Genomic DNA, 12,751 nt, shown 5'->3' with positions numbered 1-12,751 from the left:
CTCCCCCCACCCCATAACTCTTTCAAGTACATGAATGTTTTTTTTTTTTTTTTGACAGGCAGAGTGGACAGTGAGAGAGAGACAGAGAGAAAGGTCTTCCTTTTCCATTGGTTTACCCCCCAATGGCCACCATGGCCAGCACACCGCGCTGATCCGATGGCAGGAGCCAGGTGCTTCTCCTGGTCTCCCATGGGGTGCAGGGCCCAAGCACTTGGGCCATCCTCCACTGCACTCCGGGCCACAGCAGAGAGCTGGCCTGGAAGAGGGGCGACCGGGACAGAATCTGGCGCCCTGACCGGGCCTAGAACCCGGTGTGCTGGGGCTGAAGGCAGAGGATTAGCCTATTGAGCCACGGCGCCAGCCCATGAATGATTCTTTAAAAAAGAAGTTCCCTTGAAAGCCCTAGAATATGCCCTTCTGAGCAGAAATACCACACAACAAATCTGCCATGTGCTTCCCTTCCCCGCACCCCTTCCTGCTCCCTCTGGGACTCCAGGTGAACCTCCCCGGGCTCAGAACATTCTCACTGCTGACAATCAGATAACACAATGCAGTCAGCCAGCCAGGACCTGCAGGAAATCCTTGCCCAAACACCTCCACGCCCCTTACCCTTGGGAATGCACGGGCCCCAGGGACCTCAGAGCGGAGAGCACCCAGCGTGCAGAGCTGGGGGAGCACCTCACCACCCGGCGGGGACGGGAGGAGGCTGGGGAGGGGCCGGGGCTCCTGCTCGGGCCACCCTACAGTGAGCGGAGAGGCAGCCCGAAAAGCCTGGACACAGGTGCACACACACACGTGTGTGGTGGCAAATCCCGTCAATCCAGTTCTACTCAGCCACACAAATGCAAGTGACTGCACACAACACAGGTGAATCTCAAAGTAATTACGCCATGAAAGACATTCTAGAAAACAAACCAATCCCCGGTGAGCTAGAGCAGGCGGGTGTGGTGACGGTCGGCTCAGGCAGCAAGCTGGGGCCCAGGAAGGAGCAGAGCTCAAGACGGCAGAGACCCTAGAGGGCTGCGGACCTGCTCACTGCCTTGAGGTGACAGCGGCTTCAGGGGAGCAGGCGGGCCGGCACCACAGCCTGGACGTGTGTGCAGCTGGTCACGTGCCCACTGCTCAGCCACAGCAAAACCTCGAGGCCCAGGACCCTCCCTGGACAGCAGCGTCCCCGTCCTCCGTGCCAGCACCAAGGCGTCTGCATGCCCCCCCTCCCCCCGACCCCAGGCTGCTTCCCCGCCCCCTCCCCGGGTCTCCAGGCGTGGCTGCCGCCTCCACTCCCTGAGCTCTCCCTGTGTGTGTCCGGATCCAGGTTTGCCCTTTCTAAACAGGGGTCCCGGTCACACTGGGTCAGGGGCCGCCCCACTCGCCACGGCTGCTTCGAGGGCGGCTCAGGTTCTGAGCTCCCGCAGGTCGGGACTGCCACACGGTGCAGCCCACGGCAGCAAGCACTCTGAATAAATACCACGCCAGCAACACCCAAGCTCAGTCGTGAACGCCACGTCACCCACGCATTTTCCCTTTTTTCCAGGTTACCTCTTGAAATAGGACTACTGCCCAAACATCCAGTCTCAGCCTCTCCCTCCCTCTCTCTCTTGTTTAGACTTAGTTCTCTCGTTCCTTTTCTGCCTCCCATCACTTAAACACAAGTACAGTTTACTTTTTGATGGCCATGCACTGTTATTTCTCCCGGAGAGTGTATGAGGCACAATGTGATGTTTTGATTCACGCACACACTGTGTGACAAGCAAATCAAGACCATCAGCATTTGCATCACCTTGAGTTTGTGATTCCTTATGGTTCGTGCATTCGGAATCCTCCGCTCTGAGACGCACAGCGCTCATCTTCATTGCATCCAGCCCACCCTGCACAACACCCGAATCTGCCACTTTCAACTCACAACCTTTTTGTGGCGTCTTCCTTCTCAGAACGCACCGAGGCGGCGGGTGGCTTCCGTGGGGCGAGAGGGCAGCCTGCGTGAGTCGGGGCCACGGGGCTTCCACAGCAGCTGCGCTCTCAGCCGTCCAGGGCAGCCGCCCCGCTGCTCTCCATCAGAGCTGGACATACTCCCTCCCCCGGGCGCGGGCCCCCTTCTCCCTCCTCCTGGCGCCAGCCCTGCTGTAGCTGTGAGCTGACATCTCCCTGTGGGTTTCATTAGCTCATCACTGATCATTAGCGAAGTGGAGCGTTTTCTTCACATACATGTTGGCCATCTGTGTAGCTTCTGAAAAAAGTCACCTCAGATCGTTTGCTCATTTTTTAATTGGGCTGTTTTCTTGCTAGTAAGTTGCCCAGGCGCCCGTATGTTCTGGTTATAATGCCTCTGCGGAGGTTCCCTCCCACCCTCGCTGCGGCTGCTCCCTGGTCGTGCGAAGCTCTTCAGCTGGCGCACACCCGTGACGATTTTGGCTTCCACTGCCTGCACGCTGGGGTCCCGTGTGGCAACGCGCAGACCCGTGTGACGATTTTGGCTTCCACTGCCTGCACGCTGGGGTCCCGTGTGGCAACACGCAGACCCGTGTGACGATTTTGGCTTCCACTGCCTGCACGCTGGGGTCCCGTGTTGCAACGCGCAGACCCGTGTGACGATTTTGGTTTACACTGCCTGCACACGGGGGTCCCATGTGGCAACGCGGTGGGCCACTAACCACGTCCACAAACTCCTGAGAGGTCTGCGGGTCACACTAACAGAGCAGGAGGCCCCTGACCTGAAAACCAGAGAGCTGGGTTCAGGCCTCGCTGCCCCGTGAACCGGATACAGGGCTGTGGTTCAATGTCAAATCCAGTGCAGTTTCCCACTCTGCAGTTCACATAAGCCTTAGCCCTTTAAAAAGTTTTTTTTTAATTGTATTGTTTGTGAGGTAGAGAGAGAGAGAGAGAGAGAGAGAGAGAGAGGTCTTCCATCCACTGATTCACTCCCCAAATGGCTGCAACATTCGGAGCTACGCTGATCCGAAGCCAGGAGCCAGGAGCTTCTTCTGGGTCTCCCACGTGGGTGCAGGGGGCCAAGGAGTTGGGCCATCTTCTACTGCTTTCCCAGGCCACAGCAGAGAGCTGGATCAGAAATGGAGCAGCCAGGTCTCGAACCAGCGCCCATATGGGGTACCAGCACTGCGGGCCAAGGCTTAGCCCAGTACATGCAGCGCCAGCCCCGAGCGTCAGCCTTGGTCAGCTGTAACAGGATGGGGGTCGTCCTGACTTCCCGTGGGCTCCTGCATTGAGCTGCAGGCACGGTGCTGCCAGACACTGGGCAAGACCTCAAGAACAGACCAGCGCCCGTCTGCGGCTTCCTCTCCCAGTCACAAAACACGAAACAGGACCTCTCGTTTGCAGAAGACTGGGTGGATACGTAGCACTCTCAGCACTGCACATGCACCAACTCCTGCAGAACAGGAGCCCGGCAGGCGAGCGCTCAGCCGCCTGCAACAAGCGAAGACACTGTTCCCACGCCCAGGGAGGAAAGCGATGCGAGGCCTTGAGGACAAAAATAAAAAGCGGCCCAGTGAAACGGGGACACGCCGGCAGAGGCAGGCACTAGGCAGGATGCAGAGGAATCCTGGGAGCCCGTGCTCCTGCAGAACCCGTTTATACCGCTTTGTCTGCTCGATCTGCCAGTCTTTCTTTCATTGCCTCATAGGCCCCTAGGACTAAAAGTAAGTGCGCATATGGAATTTACGGTAATGGGAGCCCTGGATTCCAGCACAGGGGTCTCTCAGCGTTTTCCTATGAGGAACAGCTGTGAACTTCCCTCAGGTTTTATGCTTACCGAGAGAAAACCGGAGCCTAAGCCACAGACGGGGCGGCTGACACTCCTCACCGCCCTTGCTTGCAGGCCCTGGGAGTGCGGGGGAGGCGGGGAGCCGCTGGCCCTGCACACGGTGGAGGGCTGGCTGCTGTTCCATGGCTTTGCGGCCTGTCTCACGGGGCGGCCCGCAGGGCGCTTTGCCCACGGCAGGTCTAATGCCTGCCCAGGACACTGCCACAGTGAGAGTGCACAGGTGGAGACCAGGGGCCAACGCAGCTGCCATTCCCACGCCACAACGTGGCGGTTTGCTCCAGATGGAGAGGCTTCCTGGTGCACGAAGCTTCGGATTCAAGGCCTGAGAGCCTCGGGGAGCCGACACGGTGCTCACCATGGACCCATGTCGGCTGACCGGGTTAACTGCTGAAGATAATTCCAGGGACGCCTCGGCAGATGCCGTTTACATGCTCTCAACTCATTTCTGGAAGAAGAGCAGCTGTGCATGCGCCGTGCCCCAGTCCGCCGTGAAGCGTCGTGGCAGGCAGGCGAGGGGCCGTGCTCACGGCCCGCCGGGGTTTCAGGGCTGCAACCCGAGCTCAGAGCTGGCCAGCGCACTGACACTGGGCGCTCCATGAATATTTCAGTGAGGGAGAGGAGAGGGACGCTCGACCTCTAAGGCGGTGGCTTTGAAAAGGCAAGGTTTTCTTCTCAAGATGAAGTGTCCCTTTAAATGTCAGACACAATCACCTCCTCCAGTCGCGCCTTATTTCCCCTGGTTGGCCACATGGGCCAGCACAGGAGGACTCAAGCAACAAGGATGCGCCTTCACCCCCGCCGAGGGACCTCGGGGGAGCGTGTGGTCCTGAGCGCCTCCGCCGTCAGCTCTGAGCCCTGGCGCCGCTGGAGTCCTCGCACTGCACCTGCAGTTCCAGCCTCCCTCAAAGCCTCCAGGTCTTCCAGGCCCTAAACGAGTGCGCAGTAAGATGAGGTCTTTTTTTTATTATTATTTTCCTGTAACAAACCAATACATTCAGGGCCAGGGCTGCTGAGCTTGCTGGAGGCAACTCCAATGGGTCTGAGGCTTCACCGGGCGGGCGCACGCGGCTGGGTTCTGCTGCTGTTGCTGGGAAAGGCGACGGGAGCCTTCAACACAGGGCGCTCAGGAGATGCCCCCCGCATGCCGGCAGGGCCTGCCACTCCGACCACTGCGCCACTGGGGCAGCTCTGGAAACTTTCGAGAACTGGGTCACACTTCAGACTCCGCGGAGTTCCGCCTCGCTGGCCCTCGGCCCCCAGCTCAGCACAGGGACCCCCCTCTCCCTTCCCGCGTCCAGCCCGGCCTGGACCACACCTTCCCCTAGGGTTCCTTCCTTCTGCCGCCACCTCAACGCCAGGTCCCAGCTTCCTCTCCCACCCTGGCTTTGGGGAAGAAGAAGGCCGCCGACAAACACTGGCTTCACTGCCTCTCCTGGTGCCTCTGAGATGCGGACCCTGTGTGGGCTCGGGACAGCACCATCCACCCGTGGGAGCTGCTGTCCTGATCCAGCCTGCTATGACCTGGCTAATGGTCCCTGCGGCTGGCATCCTCCGAGCTCACCACACACCATGACAGCCCTGAGCATCTCACTCTTACCCCGCACGCCGCTTCTGCGCAGGGACTGCTTCCATCCCTCTCCGGAGCCCAGGACACCAAGCCTTAAAGGTAAAGTGCCCTGCCACGGGGGCGCAGCTCACACCAGGCAGTGCCAGGACACAGAGCAGCGCGTGCTGGCTTCGAAGCTCTCAGGCGGAGGCCAGGCCCAGGCCACGCCAGGGATTCCTGTCCCTGCCTCGCCGCCTGCCCCAACTCGGCGGTGCCCCTGGCGCACTCACCCACCCACCCACCCACCTTTCCTCCACCAAGCTCCGCCTCCCGGGCCTCGGCATCCCCTCCCGGCCCCACCCAGGAGGGCAGGCTGGGAAGCCGAGCCACGGCAGCAGCCCCAGGAGTCCCGCATTTCGTGGTCCCTTGGTCATCTGCCATGTGCCCGCCCCCACAGGCCCAGCTCCTTTCCAACCGCGGGAACGGGGGAGAACCAGCATGTATCCGGCGAGGAACCGGGCGGGCGGGGTTCTCACGCGGCGCGGTCACGGTTCGGTTCTTCGGCCTCCTCGTTCCACTGCGGCAGCCCGGAACCCAATTGTCCCTCCACGGCGTCGCCGGCTTCTAACCGTGGTCCCCTCGCTGAGCGTGCGGGCACGCCAGGGCACGCCGCACTTTCTGGCCAACGCAAAGTGGACGGAGACGCAGGGCACCGAGTGGCCACCAGACGGCCATGCCAGGCGCCTAGGCGCGTTCCAGGGACCAGAACCACGCGGTGACCGCTGTTGCGTTCGCCCCCGGCTTCCACGCAGCGTCCTGCGCGGGGCCCGAGGCCCCAGGAGACGAGGCCACCGCACTCTCCCGCTCCGTGCGCCTCACGCAACTTTCCCCGCAACGTGTCGCAGCCCCCTGCCTTCAAAGTTTCAGGAACGTTCTCCGAGAGCCGTCCTGGGCGGGGCGGCGCCGCCGTGCAGCCGGGGGTCCAGCCTCTTCTCCCCGCGGCCGGCTCGCAAGGGGCAGGGCCGGCGCCCAGGCCGGAGCCCCGCGCGCGCACAGCCCCGGGCCCGCGGGGCCTCCCTGCACCCGCATTTTTTGGTTTTTGTGTTCGCTTGTTTTCCTTTCCGGGTCCGTCCTTCACTGAGAAGCGGCGGCGCCTCCCTGGCCCAGCCGCGGTCCCCGGCACACAAAGCGGCGGCGGCGGCGGCGGCGCGCGGGGCCTTCGTCGGGCGGACCCCAGATGGTGCCCAGCACGGGGCCGCGCGGGCGGGGGGCGGCGGCGGCGGGCGGGGCGGCGCGGGCGCGGCGGCCAATCGGCGCGCGGCCCATCAGCTGACCGCCGTGCCTACCCCAGGTGCACGCCGGCTGCGGGCGCACAAAGCGGGGAGCAGCCGGGGCGCCGGAGCGAGCCGGGAGCAGGCGAGGCCCGCGCGCCCGCGGCTGCAGCGCCCGCCGGGCGGCACGGGGGCCGGCGGCGTCCCTCGGTGCCCGGGGCGCCGTCCCCGGGACCCGGCCGCGCGCCGCGCCGCCCTCGGAGCCGCACTTGCAGACCCTGCCCGCCTCTGCCCCGGCCCCCAGAGAGCCGGACCGAGCCCGGCCCCGCGCGGCAGCTGTTGCTCGCTCCGCCGCCTGTCCCCGAGCCGCGGGGCTGCGCCTGGTTCCCCCCAAGGAGCCCGTGCGCGCCGCTCCGCGGGTCCTGCGGCCGCCGGTGCCGCCGCCCCCGCTGGCCGGGCCTCGGGTAAGTGCGCGGCCGGCGTGGAGGAGCCTCCGGTGTGCGGGCGCTGCGGGGTACGGTCGCGGGCCTCGGGGGAGCGAGGGGGCGCGGCTCGCGGGGTCGGGGGGAGGCGGAGGACGTCGGGAAACGGGAATCTGGTGCCCCCCGCCCCCCTGAATACACGGGGTGCGGGGAGGTCACTGGGGAGGGAGGACACGGACGCGGACACAAAGCCGGGCCGGGAGCCGGGCCGCGAGCCGGGGAAAGGCCGGCGCGGCTGCGGGGGAGCCGAGGGCGGCGTGGTGGCCGCGGCCGAGCGGGGTCCCGGGCGGAATTCTCCCGCGCGGAGTGCGCCGAGAGCAGCGCCCGAGGGAGCCTCCCCTCCGGGGCGGGGCGGGGCGGGCGCGGCGGGCGCGGGGGTCCCGGCCCGCCCGGGCTCAGGTCTGAAGCGAGGAAAGTTTGCCAGCGAGGGTCCTTTGTGCGGCGTGGGGAGGGCGTGGGCCGCCGCTGACCTGGCGCGTCCGTGGCCCTGCCAGCGCCGAGAACCGCCGTGGACGCCTGAATGAATGAGTGACCGCCCGCGGTGTCCGTGGTCTGAGGTCGGCCCGTCCCTCGTCCTGTCCGGCCGCGAGTGGTCCCGGACCCGGCTAATGCAGGGGTGGCCCAGGGGTCTGGAGAGCGTGTGCGCCCAGGACCTCCTGGACCAGAGCGTGTTGTCTGGTTTGTGCAGTTTGCTCCTGTGCCGCCAGAGCCCGGTAGCTGACAGCTCCCGAGCTGCCCAGGACTGTGTGTTTAACAGCCACGGCCAGAGGAGGGGGAATGGGGCAAGTTCAGGAAGGCGCCTCCGTGGGTCCGTCCTGATGGGGCAGCAGTGGTGTCGCGGTCCCTGGAGTCCCTGATTTGCATGCAAATGTGAGCAGATCCTGGCAGCTGTCTGGCCCCATCCATTCACAGGCGGAATCTGAAGACAAGCAGTGCTCAGTGAACAATAGACCTTAAGAAAAGGGCATAAAGGCGCAGTGTGAGTTCTTCTGTTGGGGAATTCCATAGCAGGCTGGCACCTTTATTCCGGGGCCAGATCCTGGGAGCAGCTTTGTGCCGGGGGCTCTTGGGGCTGCTTGCTCTTTACCTGGCTGCCCGCGCCTGGGCCGCCCTGCAGGGGGGCATCCCTGGCCGGTGAGCCAAGTGCTTCCTTGAGGCACACAGCCCCTTAGTCTACCTGGGGTACCTGGGAGCGACTTCTGAGTTGACTTTTCAACTTTGGGCACTTCTTTTCTTTTTCTTTGCATGATTCTCCCTCGTGCCCTGACCCTTGCTGGCGATGGTCCGAATGGAAGAGGCCACCGACCCGCGTAGAAGACCTCCCTGGAGGTTCAGTGTGCAGGGGCGTCATGTGGCTTCTCCGGGCACTGGTGGTGATAAAGCCCGCTGTCCCCAGCACTGGGAGTGAATCGGGGTCACGGTGCAGGTGCAGAGCAGTCCCCAGAGCCGGGACCTCCTGGCCCTGTCTAACCTTAGCTGATGGGCACAGAGCTCTGTTGACTGAAGGCGGGCGGAGTGGGCCACACAGGGGGTCGTGGCTACACCCCTGAGCGTCCAGCGCCAGGGGCCCCTTTTGTCTCAAACCCCTTAGAGGGCGAAAGGGTCCCATTCACTGAGCAGCTCTTGCCCCTGCGTTCCAGCCACTGAGCGGGGCATTAGAACACACCCCTTCCCCACCCCCCAAAAAGCCGACATTGTTTTGGGAGGCTCAGTGTTTGGGAGTGGGCGGGCAACAGATGTTAGTCTGCTATTTTACATGTGTCCTTAAGTTATTTTTGCTGGTTCAGTGCCTTTGACACATAAGGCAGTATTTTTCCCAGGAGGAGAAAAATGAATTGAATGAAATTTAAGAAGCAAATGTGACGGCCAAGTTCGCACTGTCTGTCCTAGGGCTCTGTGGAAGTCAGGAATAGCAGGTCACTGTCGCACACTGGAATTTTGCCGTCCTGATGGACCTAAGGGGCTGGACATTTCGGAACTAGATTTTAAACTGTGTGGCTGCAAAGGTAACGCCCTGGGACTTCCTGGGGAAGGAGCCCACTGCTGACTATGGGGATCTTGGGCCAGGGCTGAGCTCTGGAGGGGTGTGAAGTTCTGAAAATGCAAGGGAACCTCACCCTGCGCCCCTGCTGGTGGGGGAGCACACCAGGTGTGAGAAAAATCCCCTGCCTCCCAGGGCTCCCCAAGCCAGCTGACTACACATAACGGGGAGGGGAGGGTGGGCCTCTTTGGCCACCATAAATAAACCACACACCATAAATAAAATACGATAAATCACAAGACGTGGGTGTCAGTTTCACTACACTTCACAAAGCCTTCTGAAAAGTTATTTTTAAGCTAAAGAATAATCGTCCTCTGGATGATTCATTTGGGCATTAATATAAAGTTGCTCAAATACTGCTTTTAATTTTTAAAAATTATTATGCTGAACATCTGTTTTGGGTCAAGTCAATCTGAAGATAAAGCAGATTCCATTTTAAATCAGATTTTGGTTTCTAGGAACAATGGGAATATCTGAACTCATGGATAGAGCTGTGATTAATATTTTATTCAAGATGAAATTATAATTATATAGATGAAGTCAGAAAAGCATGTATTCTCTGGCTCGAAGCACAGAACAGAGACGAAAGTTAAACCCTATCTGTAAAATTCAGTATGTTACTGACCAACAGAACCATCAATATAGAAGTCTTTTAAATGAAGCTGGTTTCTAAGTTTTCTTAACATGTTACCATTAAATTTTCTTATTCTAGCATAGAGTCCATGACAAAGTGTACCACCGACTCAGCAATGGACAAGTGCTTCAGCCGTGACTTAAGATAGTCTGTGATGAAGCAGTATATATTTGCAGACTTTGTGGTCACCTTGTCGAATCGTTATGCATTTTATCCAGTGAGACATATGCCATGTTATGTTACACACTGCTTTAAAAAAATCAACACTATGCAGACTGAGTATCTACTTTTGACTTGGCGCCGTTCTCCGCTAGCCGTCCGTCATCCAGCAGGTGGGCAGCGATTATCCCGTCATGGCGAGCTGGTGCTGGCTCGTCTTAACCCCGCCAAGCCGCGGCTTCCTCCTTTGTCGTGTGACGCTGGGTGGCTGGGGCCGGAGGACTAACTGCCATCTGCAGAGAGCTGTGGAAGCAGCTCGGAGGCCGTGCAGCTTCCTGACCAGGATCCCTGTGCCCAGACAGGGGAGCCCAGTGCCCGCCCCCACGGTGGGAACACTGCCCAGCCCCCGGTCCTCGGAGCTCCCGGCAGCCTCCAGGGTGCTGGCGGTCTGCTGAGGGCTCGGTTTTGAAAGCTGTGCAGTGAAAACTGCTGTGGGAGTAGCTCACGCTCTTTGTAGCTGAGACGCTGCGATGCGATCGGAAAACCCCCGGTGATGATCAGTGGCCTGTGATTTTCCTGGCGCGGGCCAAACTAGCCGCCATCTATTATACCGCTGGCAGCTGTGCGCACTCCACAGCTGGCCCCTCATTTGTGTATGAAACGCACACACTGGTGGCATTTTTTGGTTACCATGGTTACGTTAACAATATACAGGGGACGTGACATTCTTCTACGGGAAAGGTTTCTGTGGCTGGTATTTGGCAGACCTGCCGTGAAGGACAACCGCTGAAAGTTTGGGAAGCACACGGGTCGTCTGCCGTGGTGCTGGGCGCCATCGTTAGGGTCCCGCGAGGTGAGCCGTCCTACAGGCGTGTCGCGTCCGGACGCGGCCATCCCTGGCTTCCCCAGCGGAGTGCTTCCCACAGTGCCTGCCCACTGCTCTGCTTTCAAAATCTGCCCTTTTGGCTGATGACTGTGCTTTGTGAGGTAATGCATTAGCACAGTCATTGTCCATTCCCGAGGGGTCAGTGGACAGCACGGAGCTGAGCGTGTGTCTCCCCAGACCTGGGAGCAGAGACCGCCAGTCTGCACGGTGACGCCATGAGGAGAACGAGCCGCCTCATTTAGGAACACGAGAAGAGCTTGGCAGAGGGGGAAGGTGGCTTAACTGGCTTCATGCCTGTAATTCCCCCTCTAGAAAAAAAAAGCTGAGTGTGGCAATAAAGAATATCATCAACCTGCATTGTTATTTCACAATAGTAATAAGTCTTAATTTGCATCCATAATAACAGCGTGGTCTAGTGCTGCACTGGGTCAGGAGGGGCAGGCTGGGCTCCCAGCTCTGACGCTCACGACTGCACGTGTGACCTTCTAGATGTCCTGTCGCCGCTCCGGGCCGTCAGGACCCTCGGGGTTGTGCGGAAAAGGCCCGGGCAGCGCTGGCGAGCTCTGTAGCATCTCCACTGCGCAGAAGGCGGCTCCTGCCCAGGTGCGGTGACGCCAGGCGCAGCCCCAGCTTCTCTGCTAGGTCACCCTCCTGGCCCCTCGTCCCCAGCCAAGAGGTTTTCTCCTCCTTGGAAAACTTGCTCCTCCTCTCATGGACGCTTCCCCACCGCCCCACCTGGGCCCTTTGGAGATCATTTCACCGAGGGAGCAGGAGGCTGTTTGTGATCTCTGAGCGCTGTGCACCCGTAAGCATGCATTCGGCACCAGCTGCATGCCAGGTGGCGCAGGAGGCACTCGCTTGATTTTTCTGCAGTTTCCACATTCAAGCCATACACCTGTGCTTCTCCGCAGACACTGAGTGCCCAGAGAAAAGCACTGTGCGCTTCGTCCAGGTGCCCTTCCCCTCCCGCGGACATCGAGAGGGTGTGTTTTGGTCAGCTGTCACAACTAGTGGTGGTGTGCTACTGGCGTGCGGTGGGTAGAAGCCAGGGGTGATGCTAAAATCTCTGATATGCACAGAACAGTTCCCCACGACAAGGAATATTCTGGTCCCACGTCCGAAATGCTGAGTAGGGAGGCCTGCTCCTGTGAGCACTGTCTTGCCCTCAGCGAACTTCATTTTGGAAGCAGTTCCAGAAAGGGGGGCGGCAGGAAGCAGCCCTGCAGAAGCCCCAGGGAGCAGCCTTGATGCCGACCGTGGCCGCCAGCAGAGGCTTCGGGAATCGCGCTGGCGAATTCACAGGACAAGTGTGCACCGGGAGCTGCTTTTCTGTCTGGTCTCACTGAACATCAGCGAGTCGGACAGTTGCTGGAGCAAGGGTAGACACTGAGTTTGGGCAGAACTGTAAATGGGGTGGAGTTGTTACTTCCTTGTAGGGCTCCCACAACCAGGGAAGAGACTGGCTACCGAGCTCAGGGCAGTAGGAGCCCACATGGGGTTGCATGGCGCCTTCGACCTTCAACAGCAGGATCCGAGATAGGTCTCTCCTGTGACCTGCGGCATCCTGAGACGCCAGGGATTGCCATTTCTTCTCTTTTCCCCAGTAATGAGGGGACTCATGCCGGGGAGTGCTTTGTGGTGTCCACGGACGAGTTACTAAGTCTTACAGTGACCCTCTGATGTGTCCTTACACCAGCACAAGTGGGAGTTGTGAGAGATCAGAATCTAGGGAAAGACCAGAGCTGGGGTAAGACCCAGGGCACCCTGCCTCTCCCCCACCCCACGCCTTTTCCACTCAGACCATGAGGGCAGGGGCAGAACAGGTAACGAGGTGACAGTGACTCAGCATTCTAGCTCAGAGAAAGAACAAGGGAGACAGGAGTGACTGGGCACTCATGGATTCTGTCCAGTCCGTTCTTGTGGATGCCCTACCCCAATAAACTTTGCTACC

At 60.3% G+C, this 12,751-nt stretch overlaps 1 protein-coding gene across 2 annotated transcripts in view; it reads left to right on the top strand.

The window, feature by feature from the left end:
- The first annotated feature begins 6,698 nt into the window (after positions 1–6,698).
- Positions 6,699–12,751, top strand: part of LRRN1 (leucine rich repeat neuronal 1) — a 38,307-nt gene continuing 32,254 nt past the window's right edge. Inside the window, exon 1 of one of the 2 annotated variants that reach the window (XM_051831912.2) lies at positions 6,699–7,062. The gene's annotated coding sequence lies outside the window, so the exon portion shown is untranslated. The remainder of the gene's footprint in view (positions 7,063–12,751) is intronic. The other variant, XM_070050023.1, reaches the window with a different exon arrangement.

Source organism: Oryctolagus cuniculus, chromosome 10 (genome assembly GCF_964237555.1).
Source record: "Oryctolagus cuniculus chromosome 10, mOryCun1.1, whole genome shotgun sequence".
In the NCBI taxonomy this organism is placed as follows: Eukaryota; Metazoa; Chordata; class Mammalia; order Lagomorpha; family Leporidae; genus Oryctolagus; species Oryctolagus cuniculus.
This window is presented reverse-complemented; position numbering and strand designations above follow the sequence as displayed.